The sequence below is a fragment of the Cuculus canorus genome, chromosome 23 (genome assembly GCF_017976375.1).
Source record: "Cuculus canorus isolate bCucCan1 chromosome 23, bCucCan1.pri, whole genome shotgun sequence".
In the NCBI taxonomy this organism is placed as follows: Eukaryota; Metazoa; Chordata; class Aves; order Cuculiformes; family Cuculidae; genus Cuculus; species Cuculus canorus.
In genome coordinates, this window is record NC_071423.1 from 1,781,383 (window position 1) to 1,800,084 (window position 18,702).

Consider the following 18,702-nt stretch of genomic DNA (forward strand, 5'->3'; position numbering starts at 1 on the left):
TTGTGCAATGACTCAGCAGGAAAGAAAAAAAAAACAGGAAAAAAAAGAAAAAAATATAGCAGCAGCCACAAAAGTCTTTTCTATAAGAAATAAGAGCTACCGTCAAAAAATAAGTAAAATAAATAGAAGCAAGAAGAGTTCCCAGTCTGGAATCCTGCCTGGTCCCATGAGCTCTGCGCACAAAGTTGTTTCTCCTCCCCAGCCGTTCTTCATGCAGCACACCTGAGCCAGCCAGGAGCAGGAAACCCAGCCTGGAGCAGGAAACCCAGCCCTAACTCCTGCCTCCCCACCACCTCCGCCAGGCAGGCGTTGCTCTGCAAAGAGCACTCACTCTGCTTGGTGATGGGAAGTTACAGCCAGGACAGAAGTCAGAAAAGTACACAGCAGAAGGAAAATGCCGGCTCGTGGAATCCAGCACGACCTCGGAAAGGGGCAGGAGTGTGGGAAGGCAGGACAGTCACCCCCTTCTCCAGCCGCGACAAGAGAATGTCATGATATGTCCGCACGTCCTCTACTTTCTCCTGAGGAAACAGCATGAAATTCAAGCTCTCAATTTCACAGAATGATAGAATCACCAGGTTGGAAAGGACCCACTGGATCATCGAGTCCAACCATTCCTAACACTCCCTTAAACCATGTCCCTCAGCACTTCATCCACCCGTTCCTTAAACACCTCCAGGGAAGGCGACTCAACCCCCTCCCTGGGCAGCTGTTCCAGTGCCCGATGACTCTTTCCATGAAGAATTTTTTTCTGATATCCAACCTGACCCTCCCCTGACGGAGCTTCAGGCCATTCCCTCTTGTCCTGTCCTCTGGCACTTGGGAGAAGAGCCCAGCTCCCTCCTCTCCACAACCTGGTTCATTTACTTGCATAACTTCCCAGGACGGCTCTCTCGTGTCTGCTGAGGCGCAACAGCTCTCCCCACGTAATCTCTTACACACAGTGTCCAACCCGACAGGCAAGGCAAGCTGTGCAGATCTCACTGCTCCGTTCGAACACCCTCCTGCACCCACTCTCTCCCTCACAAACCTTTATGCCAACAGCTTTCCAAGAACATTTAATCCTCTGCCCTCCCAAACCGCCCCTGTGCCTGGCTGCAGAGGGAACCCCCCAGTGCTCCGGCAGCAGCTTGCCCTGAACCTCGCAGCAAGGCTCGGTGATATTTAAGCAGATGCTTACGTGCTTTGTAAGGCAGGGGTAGGAAAAATACCATGTATCAGGTAACTGCAATTCCTTCCCATCATTCTCCATTCTCAAACCTAATCACTGAGAAACACCATGCTTTATCGCTTCCTCCTCTGCCTTTAAAATCACTCCTGGCGTGGTTCCATCAGGATAGATTCCATACGGCATCTCTGCCACCATAAAAATCGGAGAATGGGTTGGGTTGGAAAGGTTCTGTAAATCGGAGAATGGTTTGGGTTGGAAGGGACCTCAAAGCCCATCCAGTCCCACTCCCCCTGCCACGGGCAGGGACACCTCCCACTGGATCAGGGGCTCCAAGCCCCATCCAACCTGGCCTGGAACCCCTCCAGGGATGGGGCAGCCACCACTGCTCTGGGCAACCTGGGCCAGGGCCTCCCCACCCTCACAGCAAAACATTTCTTCCTAAGATCTCACCTCAATCTCCTCTCTTTCAGCTCAAAACCACTCCCCATCGTCCTCCTGCACTTTCTGATCCAGAACCCCTCCCCAGCTTTCCTGGAGCCCTTTTCAGTTCTGGAAGCTGTTCTAAGGTCTCCTCGGAGCCTTCTCCAGGCTCAACAACCCCCAACTCTCAGCCCATCCTCATATGGGAGATGCTCCATTCTGCTTACGCATCCACATAATAGAAGACAACAGGATGGCAACACCTTCTCTATGCAACAGAATCTGTCCAACCACATTGGCTGAAGAGAAGAACTGTAAAGTCAGAGAAAAGAGCATCTGACCAGGGCAGCTCAGCATGAATGCTCGGAATGAATTTCCGAATGCTTCCCCTTGCCACCCTACCACCTTTCATGGCTTACACACGGCACTGTCCTTTCCCACTACAGGAGAAATTAAACCCTGCTGCGGCAAGGGGAAGATAATAAACCAGGACAATCCTGCTGGAAATGACATTCAGCCACTGAATCCACCTTCCAATCCCATTTCAAAAGACCGATGGGAATAAAATAAAATTTTGCCCTGAAATAATTTTTATACTTGAGCGACAAAGGTCTTGACAATTAAGTCAAAATGTTCCTGTAAAATAGCTGTTTTTGTTACTTTTGCTTAAAAATAGTGTGACTAATGCACAAGAAGCCTCAGCACTAAGTTACGGAAACCTGGAATAAAACCCAAGAGGCGCCTTCTTTCCTTTGTAACAGCCTGCTTCCCATAAAACGTGACCCTGGACAACACATTAACTCCATGTGGACAACACAACCACGTGTTTGGGTTGGAAGGGACCTTAAAGCCTATGCAGTCCCACCTGTGCCATGGGCAGGGACACCTCCCACCGGATCTGGGGCTCCAAGCCCCATCCAACCTGGCCTGGAACCCCTCCAGGGATGGGGCAGCCACCACTGCTCTGGGCAACCTGAAAACTCTTCTCCCTTGTCCTGTTGCTACAGGCCCAGCTAAAAAGTTTTTCCTCATCTTTCTTATAAATCTTCCTTAAGTATTGAAAGGCCACAATAAGGTCTCCATGGAGCCTTCTCTTCTCCAGGCTGAACAACTCTCTCAGCCTGTCCTTGCACAGGAGGTGCTCCAGCCCTCAGATCACCTCCATGGCGTCCTCTGGACTCGCTCCAACAGCTCCATGTCCTTCCTGTGCTGAGGACTCCAGAACTGGATGCAGAGCTCCAGGTGGGGTCCCACCAGAGCGGAGCAGAGGCGCAGAGTCCCCTCGACCTGCCGGCCACGCTTCTTTTGATGCAGATCAGGACACAGTTGGCAAGTGACACACAAAACTTCTCCTTACCAGTCCCTTCCTGCACCACGATGCACGGCGACCGAAGAAGTTACTGGGAAGAGGTAGGCTCCTCTCTCACAGGTAATCCAGCAGACGGCATTAATTGGGGTTTTTTGGTATGACTAAGGTAATACTTCAGTTCATATTGCATCACAGCAGAAGCTGGCATCTTCCACTGCAACCTTTAGTTGTCCTGAGTCATGCTGGCAGTAATACAATGCCCTCTTGGGAACATAAATAAATAGACAAAGAAAGCCTTAACTGACGTGGTGAAGTACATACCAGTGAAAGCAAACCGTCCCATTAGTTTCAAGACATTTAAAGGGGTTGCAAGTGCAATATGTTAACTTAAAAGGGCAGGTGATGAACAGATCCATCACTTTTCCGTTTGACAGGGGAAAAAAAGCAAGCAGGGATAAGCTTTCCAAAGTATTTGTGTGGAGCACCCAGGGGTAGTCTGGAAAACGCAAGCGTTTCTATTCCATTGGGACTTGTGCAGAAAGGCAGGATAATGAAGTGACCCGGCTATCAGCCTTCCCAAAGAAATGAGATATTGTTGAAACAGCACACATTAATTTCAGAGCCCAGGAAAATGGCAATAAACAGCACTCTTCAAGCTGTTTTTCTCTCCTCTCAGTAATCATCATGATTTTAGAGCTGACACCTGCAAAAGAGACTTTTTAGTCCATAATGAATAACAGCAAAGAGAGAAGGCTGAGAGAGAATAGGTTAAAAAAGGTAAGAGTAGAGCAAACAAAGGAATAAAATTGTAAGATATGAGACAGCTTCCAGGGATGAGAGCAGCCTGACACCCAGCACTTCCCAAAGACTCCTGGAGAGGCCCGGGATAACAGAAGCAGCTGAAAGCTATCAAAATTGTCTCAGGAAGTGAGGCTGCTGCTCGCACCCCCTCCTCGCTACCATGCACTTGGAAAAGAATGCTCATCTTGTCATAGGAAACCCCAGCGCAACGATGAGATTGGAACCATCTCCAAATCTCCTTACCAAAGAGGAAAAACACAGCGAGAGGGAGCAGGGGGAAAGATGAGTCTGAAATGGGGGAAAAAAATGGAGAGAAAACTACTGAAGAAGCAGCTGGACCAGAAAGCTGGAGCCCTTATGCAGGAACCCGGAATCGGGGGCTGCCTGGAGAGCAGGTACTGAGGCTTTGGCCCCAAAATCCTTACCACAACCCAAAGCATCGTCCTACACCAGTGGAGCCATGCAGAGCGTCCCAGCGACAGGCAGCAGGGGAGGGAGGGCATCAGCCCTACAGCTGCAGCCCATGCACCCCTCTGCAGCCCAAGGATCGCTGCTCACCAGCCCTGCCTCCCCTCTGCTCCGGAGCGAGAGGCTTGACCTGAACTGTATCTCAACCAGGACTGGGCTACAGAGCTATATTTTCAGAGAATCAGAGAATTACCAGGTTGGAAAAGACCTCTTGGATCATAGTCCAACCACTCCTATCTACCACTAAATCATATCCCTGAGCACCTCGTCTACCCGTCTTTTAAACACTTCCAGCGATGGGGACTCCCCCCAACCCCTCCCCGGGCAGCCTCTGCCAGGGCCCCATCACCCTTTCTGGGAAAAATCTTTTCCTGATGTCCAGACTGACCCTCCCCTGGTGGAGCTTGAGGCCATTCCCCCTTGTCCTGTCCTCTGTCACTTGGGAGAAGAGCCCAGCTCCTTCCTCTCCACTACCTCCTTTCAGGTAGTTGTAGAGATCAATAAGGTCTCCCCTCAGCCTCCTCTTCTCCAGGCTGAACACCCCCAGCTCTCTCAGCCGCTCCTCGTAACCCTTGTTCTCCAGCCCCTCACCAGCTTTGTTGCTCTTCTCTGGACACACTCCAGAGCCTCAACATCCTTCTTGCCATGAGGGGCCCAGAACTGAACATAGGATTCAAGGTGCGGCCACACCAGTGCCGAGTCCAGGGGCAGAATAACCTTCCTGGACCTGCTGGTGGGACGCGGACATGGATTTCTTTCCTTCCGTGCGTTAGGAACCGTGCTGCCTGACAGAGGAGCTGCATCCCTGCTGTTCCACACCGAGGTTCATTCCCAAGCTCTCTCGCGGAAGGCAGCTGGTGGCACCCCACAGGGTTATGCCTCGGTTATCCACATCTCCCGCCCACTCCGATCTCATCCCCAGCCTGACGCTCGCAGGCAGCTCACGGCGTGAGACACCATTCCATGTGACAGCCCAAGCCAGAGCTCCTTTCCTCCACTGCCCGTTTCTCTTCCCAGAGACAAAGCAGCTCACCAAAACGTCTTGTGCAAAACTCCGTTTGCAATATTTTCCTTCAAATATTCGTTCTTTGTTTGGAAAACCATCTGCGATAGCTCCCCGAGTTCTCTTTGTGTAAACAGAACCTAAAAGAAGAATCATCTGCTCTCTTTTTATCTCTGAAATACATCAAATTAATCAGGTAATTAGCCAAAGACTTTTACATCTAATCTAAGTCTTAGCAATGTGTTTTGCAAGAAGACTCTTGGCACTTATTCCATGAGTTTTCCAAGATCCCCACAGTTAACTACACGAGCCTTTCAGGCAAAATCTGAACGATCTCTAAACTCAAACATCCTCTTCTGGTTTGCTGTGCCTTATTTTCCATGTAGAAATGAACAGGGAATACCATCCAGACCCAACGCCTCCCATCAAGTTCAGGAAAACCCACAGGAAGGAGCACAGTCAGTAGAAGCGGCCGCTTTTTCTGTTCTGGGATGGAGATGGTTCACATTTCATATCCTCATTATATAGTAAAGGCTTTCAACACTTGTTTTGTTGTAAATGCAGCAGTAATTAAATATGTTCTCTAAAAGCGACAGTATTTTGTTTTCCCGGCGCGTGCAAACAGATCTAATCAGCTGTTAGAACGGAAAAAGATTTCCTACCACACAAAATGCATTTGCACGTGAAACCTTCTGCCAGTCCACACCAACACCCTGACAACACTGCCCACTTGGTTGCTGTGAACCGCCAGCACCGATCCTTCGCACAAAAAGCAACGCAGTCTGAAACAGCGACAGAAAACACCGAATCAAGCCCATTCTCCGATCTGAGGTCTGATTTTCCACCAGCACTCACATAGAGAGCTCATCAGGTTCAACTCTCTTTTAGAACACCGAGGGTGCCTACGTAGGAATAAAAGGGAGCAAAAAGTACCAGTTTTGAGGTTCGTGATTATATATATGATTATTATTCTTTGATGTGCACTTTTTTCCTTCCTGTTCTATTTGTACATAGCATCAGAAAATCTGTTTCTCTGATTTAACTGACTCGATGAGTGTTCTAGGAGACCTGGGAAAGAGGAATGTTTGGGCTAGGATTGGGAAAGGGTGTTTGAGAGATGATATCAGCGCTCATATGAATAACACACTTATGGAGTCAGCAAACACAAGTACGTGTCACCTACTCAGAGGTGACGTCTGCACACATCCTCATGCGCTCTGCATTAAACTCATCACTGACTGCCTACTTTCCAGCTCCTAATCAATATTTTTCGAAAGACAGTCTTATCCGATGGATGAAACACACGCAGAGGGAAAGTCACGATCAAGAGCACGTATATAACAAAAAGTAAGAAGTGTCTGTGGTTTCTGTTTCAGTATTTTCCCTCCGTAAACAGCACTGCAGATGATTAAAGTTCTTCTCCAAACCTGTATTTCTGGTTTGCTGCCTGTGCACACACCGCTCTGCTCCCTGATGATCGGCACTGCCGTAACCTGATGGATGATAATAAGACGCCTTTAAAACCCCAAACAAAGGATGCTCGCAGCGCACTGCTGCCGGAAACTTCGGCTCCTCACACCTGAGTTGGTAGCCCAAGGGACTGGAACGTTAGCAGAGGACTGGAACACCAGCAGAGGACTGGAACACCAGCAGAGGACTGGAACATCAACAGCGCAGGCACTCTGCCAAGGACAGGACAACGAACACACAGTTTGCTGACCACATGCAATACATGGAAGCCACACTCACCCACCACTCAGGAGATCGCAACGCCATGACCTTGCCAATGCCTTTCCCCTCTCCGACACTGCGTGCTCTCTGATGCCATGAGCAGCACAGGGTTACAACAACCTATCACCTTTCATTAACGCAATAGGCTCTAAATGAACCTGCTTGTTCATTTAGAAGTTGTATCCGGAGCATTCACAGAATCATAGAATAGTTTGGGTTGGAAGGGACATTAAAGATCATCCAGTTCCAACCCCCCTGCCATGGGCAGGGACATCTCCCACTGGCTCAGGCTGCCCAAGGCCCATCCAACCTGGCCTTGAACACCTCCAGCAATGGGGCAGCCACAGCTTCCCTGGGCAACCTGGGCCAGTGTCTCACCACTCTGAGAGCGAAGAAATTCTTCCTCCTTATGTCCACTCTAAATCTGCCCCTCTCCAGTTTATACCCATTGCCCCTCGTCCCATCCCCACAAACCTTAGTAAACAGCCCCTCTCCAGCTTTCCTGTAGCCCCTTCAGGTACTGGAAGGTCACTGTAAGATCTTCTTGGAGCCTTCTCTTCTACAGGCTGAACAACCCCAACCGTTTCAGCCTGTCCTCCAATCATCTTTGTAGCCTCCTCTGGACCTTCGTGACTACACCACAGCCATGGGTCAGTATCACTTAGTACCTCACCTGTTTTCTTCAAGTTCTGACTCATTTTAGAGAACATGTGCTGGACACTCTGGCTCCAGCAGTTTTACCGCCCACTGCTGTCTCATACAGGTCCCAGTGTTTTCCAGTTGGGAGGCCCAGACAACAGCATCCCTGAGTGCGAGATGTTTGCTACTCTTTCAAGCCAGTCAAACCTCCACCAGCTTTTTTCTAGCAGCTAGGACCAGCGTAAGTCACCAGAGATGCTTTGTCCTCAAAACTCCATGCAATGCCACATCATTGACAGGCTGAGAGAGTTGGGGTTGTTCAGCCTGGAGAAGAGAAGGCTCCAAGAAGACCTTATGGTGACCTTATAGTGACCTTCCAGTACCTGAAGGGGCTACAGGAAAGCTGGAGAGGGGCAATTCACAAAGGCTTGTAGTGATAGGACAAGGGGCAATGGGTATAAACTGGAGAGAAGCAGATTTAGACTGGACGTAAGGAGGAATTTCTTCCCCATGAGAGTGGTGAGGCCCTGGCCCAGGCTGCCCAGGGAAGCTGTGGCTGCCCCATCCCTGGAGGTGTTCAAGGCCAGGTTGGATGGTCCTCGGGCAGCCTGAGCCAGTGGGAGGTGTCCCTGTCCATGGCAGGAGGGTTGGATTGGCTTTAAGGTCTCTTCCAACCCACACTATTCTACGACTCCATGATCATATTTCATCTATAATTGCACAAGCATTTTTCCCTACTAAGCAGCAGCCTGAAGTTCTTCCCTATGAGTTTTTCAATTTTTTGTGCATTTAGACTCCCTGGTGGTATTTTTTCTTTGCAGGCACCAAGAAAACTTTGCGTATGCACAAGAAGAAAGGCCAAAAAAACCCAAACCTCTGTTCTTTTCTGAGCCACAGGAGATTCATCACAACTTCTTCCTATGCAGAGGCACATTTTTAATCAACGAGAGGCCGGGTACTAATTAAAAAGCCTATTCGGGCATCAGCTGGTGCTCAGCACCATTTTGACATCTCAATGGGTATCTGTTACCAATGCCATATCCTATGTCGATACATTGTTGGCTGCGATCAGATCCGAAATCTCATTTGCAAAGCCTGCTCCAGCAGGGAGATCAACACCTTGTCCTCCCCTTTTGGCTGCGGGGCTGGAGTTCATGAAATGCTCTACGTACTCGGAAATCAAAGTGATATTTCAGGGTACTCCAACATGAAATGCAAAGATAATTAATTGATTGCAAAATAACAAATTAATATGCAAAAAATAATAAATTAATAACTAATGCTGCTGTCATTTCCTTGTAAGAAACCAAGAATATCTCTACAAAGCAGAGCACATCACCCGTGTCCTGCTCCCATTACCTGAACTCTGATTCAGAGAACAAAAAGCGTGTGCATATTTATACACACATGCATAAAAAATATCTTGCCAGCTGTTTTTCAAGGAGCTGAGGAGAAAATGGGTAATATTTTTCTTGCCAGACCACCACGAGGACTTACACATCCTGCACAGATGTCATTGAGACTGGACATGACCTTGAATTATAAGCACATTGGAATACAGTGAGCAAGACTCTATTAGAATTTCTTGTCAGTTCACAGCAAGCCTCTGCATTTTGTATTTTCAAAGCTCCAGCCATGGAGTCAAACAGTGAAGAAATACTCTCAGCTTTCACTATAATTAGTAAATCATCTTGCAGAGGAAAGGTAAATAACAGGACCCGTCTTGCACTTAAAAACTTACACTGGAGTGCAAATTAAAAAAAAAAAAACATTAAAATCAAAGTGCACCTTAAAAGGCAGAATTTCTAAAGTCAATCTTGTGATGTTTCAGCAACTTGAGTGCTGTTTTTAAATGCCTGAGAGGTCAATCATCCTACAGATGAAAATCCACTCTAGTAGATCAGCATTTCTTTAAGATGAGTCTTTTGGTCTTGCAGCTCAATTTAGGTAGGGATTGCCATAAGAAAACCAAGAATGGCCAATGCCACCACCATGGTATGAGAAGCAGAGGCCAGTGCGAGGATGAGGTACCATCAGGCCATGGAAGAGATGGATGCTGGAAGAAGCTGTAAAAGAGCCTAGAATTAAAGAGATGGATAAATTCCTTTTGGGAATGCTGATAATTCCATTATGATCTCTCTTAATTAGGCGTTATACTCCCTGTTCCAGCACAGGATGGTGCATCAGCACTGGACCACACGTTAACGTCACTTCTCACAGTCATCAGAGGGAAGTGCGTCACGCGAGATCATCGTGTCATGGCCAACCTCAAGCACCGGCCACTGAGACATCACATCAACAGGCAGAGGAAAACTCGAAACCCTCTGTGCGTGACAACAAGGAGAGGTTGTAACTTAACACATTTCAAACTCAGTTGCAAACAATGCAAAAAAAAAACCCCAGAAAAAAGATATCCACACTATTTCCATGAGTGAAATTATTTTCCATTCCCTTGAGAGAGAGAACAGGAAAGAAAAGTCATAACATACACAAGCGCGTGTTGCCTTTTTCGCTCTATTCTTGTAGATACATATGATTTTAATAACATTAGCATCGCCCACCAGTAGCGCACGCTCCCACCACAGCCATAAGACACTTTTAAGGCAGTCACACAGTTTTAAGACTGTCTTAAAACTCAATTTTAAGCTGTCACACAACTTCATCGTGTTCCTCCAGCTCACATTTGGTCGCAAAAAGCAAGTCAGACCTGCCAGGAAAGCTCTTGTGAAGGAAGAAAAATAGAAAATATGTCATTATGTACCTCATGATATTACAGATACTTTTCCCCTTCTCATTTAATCCATGACGGATGCCTGTTCGTGCTATTTGCCAGTAGAATAAATGAGCTAACCCCACTGTACATGGATCCCAGGGCTGAACACAACAGGAAACACACAACTGATTTTTCTGTTGTTAAATGCCACGATAATTCGCAAGGTATGAGAAAAGACACATAAAAAGAACCAGAAAAATTGTTCACCAACTCAGCTTTAACTATTTTCCTTTTAGGAACTATTTTCATTTTTAGTATCTTTACTACTGATCAAAGGAGCAGAAAGCGCTAAGAAGGTCTACCAGAAGGTTCCAGCCCCAAGAAGAACCATCATGTACTTACTCTGTTGTCCTCAAGGACACTGAAACTTGTATTTAGACAGCACGTTTCAGCAATGTCACACGTGTCACTGAACCGATCTCCACAGGATCCAGAGGAAAAGTGCACAGCAAATCACAAAGTGGTACCAAACTCTCTGAAAGGATTGCACTCCGGATGACGCAAGGCATTTTGGAGAGCTGCAAACGCTGCTGGAGCACGGGCTGGAACGGGAGCGGAGTTGATGACCCATGGAATCACTACACATCCACACGAATACTTGCTTCTTTTTGGCCCCAGATTAAGGCTTTTGGAACCCATACAAACTCCATGCTCAGAGCAGCAAGTTTGAGAGACTCACATACATCAACACAACAGGGCTTCACTCCACTCTCAAGTCAAGTCTTCACCGATTCTTCTCTGTCTGCGAACAAACCGCTCAGGATTCTCCAACACGACGCACTTTGACAGGACTCAACATGAGGTGCCAGATTTGAGGAGCAGCTGCATTCCAGCTGGCATGGCTACACGCTCTTCCTTGTACAGCCAAGAAGGCTCAAGCAATTCCAGCCCTACTCGTTCTGGTGGCTTTCCTGGCTGTTCACCATGTAAATGTGGTTAAGTACACATTCCATTGTTCAACCAACGGCACGTTGACTCATCTGAAAATAATTTAGGGGATTTAGAATTCTCTTTGCTCTGACATTTCCTCACCAAAAAAAAAAAAAAAAAGAAATTGAGAATAAGGAAAATCATAATCAAGAAACTGAATTCAATATTCCTTGGAGAGAAATCTTTATCTTCACCAAGTCTTGTGGCCAAGAAGTTCAGATTTTCCCTTGTCGTATCATGCTAGCATTCCTGACCTGAGCATGTAACCGGCTTGTTGTGAGGGGGCTGAGGTTCTCTCCTGAAATTCATGAGCAGCACAGCACAGACCGGGATTTACCACTTGCACATCGAGTGCTCCACCAGCCCTGCAGGTCCCACAGCTCTGGTGAGAGGGACAGCTGGAAGAGCAGCAAAGCGCCTTCAGCTTGCCAAGACCAACGGAGAAAAGAAGAGTGCAACGAATAAAAGCAGTTTCAGCTTCTGCATGTGAATTTTGAGATTTAAACATATCTAGAATTCATACTTAAAATGAGAAAAGAGGTAACCCTGAGCTTAAAAAGCAATAAAGGGATTTGAAAAGGTCAGAATAAACAGGTCCAATACAGAACAGAACGTTGTATTCAGGGCTGTCCACATCTGGAGGTATTTGTGAGCAGCTGCTCCTGACAAGTTCCATGTGTGGTCAAGCTCTTGAAAGAGAGAATGTATTCAAAACCAGAGACATTCGTTGGACAAAAAGGTTTTGTGTGATTTGGGTGTCTCCAGTGTTTGTTAACATACATTGAGGCATGGAGAAAAGAGGGTTTATTCCTGCAAGCCATCAGTCGTACACACAAGCCAAAAAGCAGCTTCTTCACCACTCTGAGTACTGCTCAGGAACCGAAGAGAGGTGATTTTCATCAACTGGAGAGATAAACTAGGGTAGACTACTTAAAATCAGCCACACACCTTAAACAGAAAGGGCTCTAAGGTACAGAGAGATTTAACCGGGGTCGGGGGAGATGGCCACAAAACACGTATTGCAACTGTTAACATCAATAGCACGGAAGGCACTGGGCAGAGAAAGCACAGGAACACCACACTGCTCCAAAACTCCAAAACTGCATCTGGCTTTTGGTTTTTTAACTAGAACTACACACAGCTCTCCCTTCTTTTGGTTTTGTTTTTCAGAAAAAGCTTCTAAGTTTTCCTTCACAATCAATCAATCACATCTGCTTTTATAAGAAGGGAAAATCTAATTCCAGTGTCAGCCTTTATTCCCAGATCAAGCTGTGGGCACGTCCCTTGGAAACAAGGAGCCGGCTGGCTGTGAGCCAGAGGCAGGCAGAGAGAGGGAAGGCGAGGAGGTGACTGCAGGCATTGCAGGACACGAAGCCTGCACCCAACTGAGAGAAACAGGGAAGAGATTGGTGTGTCTACCACAGCTTGCTGCCCACACAACTCCCCGTGTGGTGCTGGGAGCTGTCACAGCAGTTTTTCCAGGGCATTAATTACCTCCCTAGGAAACTCGCTTCCCTCTCCAGAGTATCACAGCGGGGAGGAGGAAGGGGTGTCTTTTCTTCCCAATAAGCAACCCCTTGGCTGGCAGCCTCAGCATCTCTTCTCTGTTCCTTCAAACCATGCTGCTCCAAGGCTCCGGATCGAAGCTTAGCTACTCCATCATCCCAGCAAAAAAATCTACGGCATCTTACGGAAAGAACAGCTCCTGGCTTCGCCAGCGCAGCCCCCGTACGAAAGAAAGAGAGCTCCAACGCTTTCACAGCTTCCCATGGGGATTTAAGCATCAGATATGGAAGCGATCAGAGGCTTGTTAATCTCATTATATTGCTCCTGCGAAAAGCTAGGAGCGAGCGTGGCAGCATTAAACAAATTAGTTTGCAGAAGAAAAAAAGTCAACACAGCTTTGGTTAACCTTCTGGGCATGAATTTAATGGCTCTCTGCAACCACAAATACTAGGCTTTAACAACAACCGCCTTCTGAAATTGATATCTGACATCAGCCTTGCTTCCCTCAATCATTACCAGGGAACGGAGATTTCCAGTCCATGAAAAACTAAGTATTTTCATGTGTGCCCACGAGCAGCTCCCTCAGTAGCAGAAGAAGCTGCGAAAGTCCCCTTTTAATAGGAAGCTGTCAACAGCGTGCATCAGACGGACTGGGCAAAATTAAGACACTATTGCAGTTTCCTCTTCTTGTTTCATTTCTCACAGCCCAGGCCTTGTTTCTGTCTAGGAAAGCCCCCCATCCAGTCTGCTTTTCTTTCAGCGTGCCTTGTGAGGGCAATTTAACTTCAGAAAATGCTTCAGATCTGCTCCTACGCTACAGACAATCCTCTGGACTCACACTACCAAGAGCTGGTTGTAATGTAGGTTTTGTTCCTGGAAAAGCTTGCTAAAGGCAATCTTTGAGAGCTACGATGGAGTACTGGTTTTATTTTCAGAGGCAAACGTCTAAGTTTCAAACACATGAACCGAGATCAAAACTCATCCTTATTTCAAGCCTAGCCGGGGCTTGGCTCAGTGTTTGATGCCATACAAAGTTCCAGCCTTACTGTGTACCTCTAATGGAAAGCATGAAAATATTGGGTCATAGCCCCTCTTCCCATCACTTTTAATTATGCTATTTGCTCAGAAACCACGTCCAAATTGTAATAAGTAGTTTAGTACACCGTTAATTTACCTTTTGACTCCTGAAAGGAGGTTGTAGTGAGGTGGGTGTTGCTCTCTTCTCCCAAGTAACAAGTTACGAAACGAGAGGAAACGGCCTCAGGTTGCACCAGGGCAGGTTTAGATTGAATATTGAGAAAGATTTCACTACTGAACGCTGCTAAAGCACTGGAAGAGGCTGCTCAGGGCAGTGGTGGAGTCTCCATCCCTGGAGGTGTTCAAAAAAAACCATGTAGACGTGGCACTTTAGGACATGGATTAGCAGGCACGGTGGGGCCGAGCTGGCAGTTGGACTGGATGAGATTAGAGGTCCTTTCCTAATGATTCCATGATTCTATGATTTCATGGTATATATCGCTATGGTTGTCACAAAGCATCTCCGGGCACATCTTTAATTTAAACAAATAGGTTTTCACACGGTCACTGCAGGCACATGCCCTTAAAATTGCTTGGTATTTTACATAAGTGATTTCTAAAAACGCATGGCATGGTCGGTCCATCACTCTGAAACGGCTGAAACAGAACTCAGCGCAGCGACACTGAACACTCTGCAAAGAAACAGGGTGTATGTTTATAAATTATATTAATACAGCACGTGAAGCTATTCCATTGAAGCATCAATATGAGAAAACGTACAGAGAACAGATGGAAAAGGCTTGGAAATTTGGCGTTTATATTAGAGAAAAGAAGTTTGTGTAATATCTTGTTGTTTCGCTATTAAAAAGGACAAAATCCAATGAAACACACAAATGAAGAAATGTGGCCAGAAATTCAAGTCTGTTTGCACATTTCAAACACTTCTTAAGGACTGAAATCTCATCTGCTGCACTCCAGCCCCGAGCAAGGTTTAGAGCACTCGTTTATAACCCCTATAAAAAAGGTTGAGAACTCCTTGAGAACAGGGAAATTGCTGTACGACACAACGAAAAGACGACAACATCGCTGGAGTTCATTAGTGTCTCCCATTTGGCTCACAGCACCCAGAAACTCAGACCAAGTGCAGAGTCACAACAAGACAACCGTCCCCTCTTGGAGTGGTGAAACCCATCAGGACCCATCAGGAATTTGGCACTAAATTCAGTTGCCAAGCGAAAGCAAACCACTGCCACCACCGCCTGTGTGTCAGCTCCGTGCCCAACAAAGCCGTCATCTTATCTCAGCAGAAGCACTAGGATGCTCGTGATCACCCAGCTAAAATCGCCCCCAGCTTGAACTGTCTGGATTAAAAACAAAGAGCTGCGTTAAACTCTTGGTGTGCTATGCAACGAGGGCTTTCTCGTCTTGCACATTATGAGAAGTGTCAGGTTAAAAGCCCTTCTCCGAGTTTGATTAACCAGAAATTTCAGACCTCCGAGAAGCTTCAAAGTGAACTTAGAGTAACTGTAAATATGTAACCCAACAAACAGTAATGCGCTGTCGGCTTCTGGATGCTTCACAAGTTTATTCAGCCATGGGATTTGCTGAAAGGGAATGCGAGGCCGGGAGCCTTTATAAATTAAAGTGGAGGCCATGGTAATAAACGACCCAGCATTCCCGGCCCAAGGAGTTTGGTTCTGCCCCAACAACACCCTGCTGCCAGTTATGGCCAACGCCTCCTGTAACTGAGAGCGGTCTTTGTCACCACAGAGCATCGCAATGTGGACCACCACAGCGCTCGCAGTCCAGAGAGCCACCGTGTCCTGGGCTGAATCCAAAGCAGTGGGACCAGTGGAGAGAGGGAGGGGATTCTCCCATCCTGCTTTGCTCTGGGGAGATCCCACCTGGAGCCCTGTGTCCAGTTCTGGAGTCCTCAGCACAGGGAGGACATGGAGCTGTTGGAGCGAGTCCAGAGGAGGGCACGGAGATGATCCAAGGGCTGGAGAACCTCCTGTACAAGGACAGGCTGAGAGAGTTGGGGTTGTTCAGCCTGGAGAAGAAAAGGCTGTAGAGAGACCTTAGAGCAGCTTCCAGTGCTGAAAGGGGCTCCAGGAAAGGTGAGGAGGGACTCTTGATCAGAGAAGTGCAGGGATAGGATGAGGGGGAAGGGTTTTCAGCTGAAAGAGGGGAGATTGAGATGACATATGAAGAAATAATTTGCTGTTCAGGTGGGGAGGCCCTGGCCCAGGTTGTCCAGAGCAGTGGTGGCTGCCCCATCCCTGGAGGGGTTCCAGGCCAGGTTGGATGGGGCTTGGAGCCCCTGATCCAGTGGAGGTGTCCCTGCCCATGGCACGGGGTGGGACTGGATGAGCTTTGAGGTCCCTTCTGACCCAAACCAGATCTCAACCAGACACTGGTTGCTCTCAGCTTTGGAAGAGAACTGCAACAGATCTTTTACTCAGTGTTTCACTGCTGTTCTACACAATGAAGGAAGAAAACCAGATTCGATCAGGGTCTGCGTAAGAAAATGCGACAGATATAAAACCAGCTATTACATCACCTCTGAAGTGTCTCCAGAGGCACTGGGATAACAAATTCCACATTCACCATTTCAGAAGGAATGATCACAGGATACAAGAGAAGAGATAGAATCAAAATGGTGCTTCAAAGCAAAGGCATGGAGTCCAGATTCCTTCCCTTTTTACCTAATGCTCCCTGCTTTAAATGGTGCTCCAGCCCCTACCAGACCTGAGGAGAGCAGAGGGCAGTGTGAAATGCACCCAATACACTCTCCACACAGAATTCTACCCTGTTCGGACTCGGCAGCTCAATATCCACCTGTTTTGGTCATTATCCTCAGGACTGGAAAGCTGAGATCCCATCTCAATTCCTCTACTTTCTGTCCATCACGTCCACCACTTCAAAGTCACCTTAATTCTCCTTTCCACCACCAATTCTTGGGCTTCTTTTTTTGCCTTTTCTCCAGGCTGATGATTGAAAGGAAGGTGGAATGACATTCCTTTATATGACTTAGGAGTACTGGCAGAAAACAGGGCATTTACTTTACTGACCACTGTCAGCAGCAGAACATCAAAACTTTACATTCTGGACCCTGATACCATGGACTGAAGTTTTCAGAAAGTATCAAACAATGAGAAAAAAGCATAGTTTGAAGAATGATTAAACCAAATGATAAACCAATGATTAACACCCCCTACTAAACGGGGATTAAATTTCTTTTTTTGGTGTGTATTTTTGATATCAATACTGAAGATACGCCACGCAGTATATTTGATATGCTGACTGTTGCAGAAAGAACAGAGCACAAAGGATGTGCTCACTAATGCCATAATAAAATTGCTCACTTCTTCTGCAAAACGACATGCAGGGTTTTTTTTCCAGGGCAAGCATCCTGTGGGAGCTGAGGGAGCACCCTCCCGGCTGGGAAGAGCCGGGTGTGGAAAGCTGCAGGAGTACAGGCAGTTCAGCAGTCCCCGGGCAGCGGTAACGTCACAGCACGCCAAGTCACCCAGAGCTGGTGATGCGTAACGCAAACCACCAAAGACCGGCCTAGGAGATGCTATCTATCGCAAGTAACACACACCGTTCCGTGCCCTGCGACCTGATCCAGCTGCCCCTCGGAATGCCAGCTCTTGCATAAGCTCAGAGTGTTGCTCTTTTCTGTCCTCCTTCCCCTCTAGCCAAGAAACTCCTGCTACAGGTCAGGCAGGGGTTCTGCAACCCTGGGAATGATTCTTTGTCCTGAAGGAAACACCCACCAGCGCAGTTCAGGTTTACTTTTACATCAATAACCAGAAATCCTCCTGGACTCCAAGCATCATTGGAACGGTTGGACTCGATGATCCAGTGGGTCCTTTCCAATCTAGTGATTCTATGAGCAGTCAGGAGCACTGGAGTGACAGAAGGTAAAAATACTTCCATTATCCTGTTAAATGCAAGCCTTGCTTCTAAGAAACAATAGGAATTTTCGTTGCTACACTGAAAAGCAAACACTGAGGGAACGTGAGTGAGAGGTCTCTCCTCCACAAAGTCAGCCTTAACGCAGTAAGACCGAGTTCTGTCACACTCTGGGCTGTCGGCACATGCGGCAAGAAAGGGACTGTCACTGCCGGAATCGAAAAGGTATTGAATCTGCAGACTCCCCTGAAATGCAAGACCCACATGGAAGAACATTGCATAGATTGCACAAAACCATCGCTAAACTTTCTCTGTATTAATGACACACCTGGTACTGCACATGCCGACACTGCCAGTTCTTTTTACCAGTGTCATTCAGAGTGAGCTCTGCACATTCCCAAGGGAATCCACACCAAAAATCCTACAGTGTTCCTGTTTACAAAACCCACTACGGCATGTGTGTCTGGTTTAGACCCACACGGATACTAACACACAGCGCATTGTGCCTTTTCTGTCACCAAGGGCACTGGGGCGTGCAAGGGCTCCAACATCAGCACACTACACACGTTCCCTTATTAAATGTGGACTCGTTTGTAAGTCAGGGGAACCCAAATCACCAACGCAGCCTTCTCAGAGTCACTGGGTAGCACAAACAACGAGCGGGTATTCAGGAGCAGCTTTCCTAAGGCAAAATACTACAAGAAAGGATGAAAATACAGACCATTTCAATTTTTCAGTGCTCCTGGGAGCCGCTCGCCCTGGTTCCGGCAGTGCCAGCTGAAGCAGGCGGAGTTAGCACACACCAGGACTTTGTGGATAATGCATTATTCAGTGAAACAAGAACCCGTCTGCAGCTTCCGGCATCTAGGTTCAAAAATAACTTTTAGTTTGGTACAAACAGCCTTGATCTGTGAACCAGGTAGGCGGTCAGAGCATGCCCAAGACGGCAAGTTTTAAATTACACCGGTTCCCCCAGATCCCTCCTTTTTTTCACCAGTAAATATTATATTTAAGCG

The 18,702-nt window shown here is 47.3% G+C and overlaps 1 protein-coding gene across 7 annotated transcripts in view; it reads right to left on the reverse strand.

Annotated features, from left to right (window-relative positions):
- ARHGAP32 (Rho GTPase activating protein 32) overlaps positions 1 to 18,702 on the reverse strand; it is a 274,980-nt gene that overhangs the window by 183,121 nt on the left and 73,157 nt on the right. The window contains exon 1 of one of the 7 annotated variants that reach the window (XM_054086886.1): positions 10,658 to 10,941. The exons of the other annotated variants lie outside the window; for them this stretch is intronic. The gene's annotated coding sequence lies outside the window, so the exon portion shown is untranslated. Of the gene's footprint in view, positions 1 to 10,657; positions 10,942 to 18,702 lie in introns of those variants that run through there. 7 annotated transcript variants of the gene reach the window in all.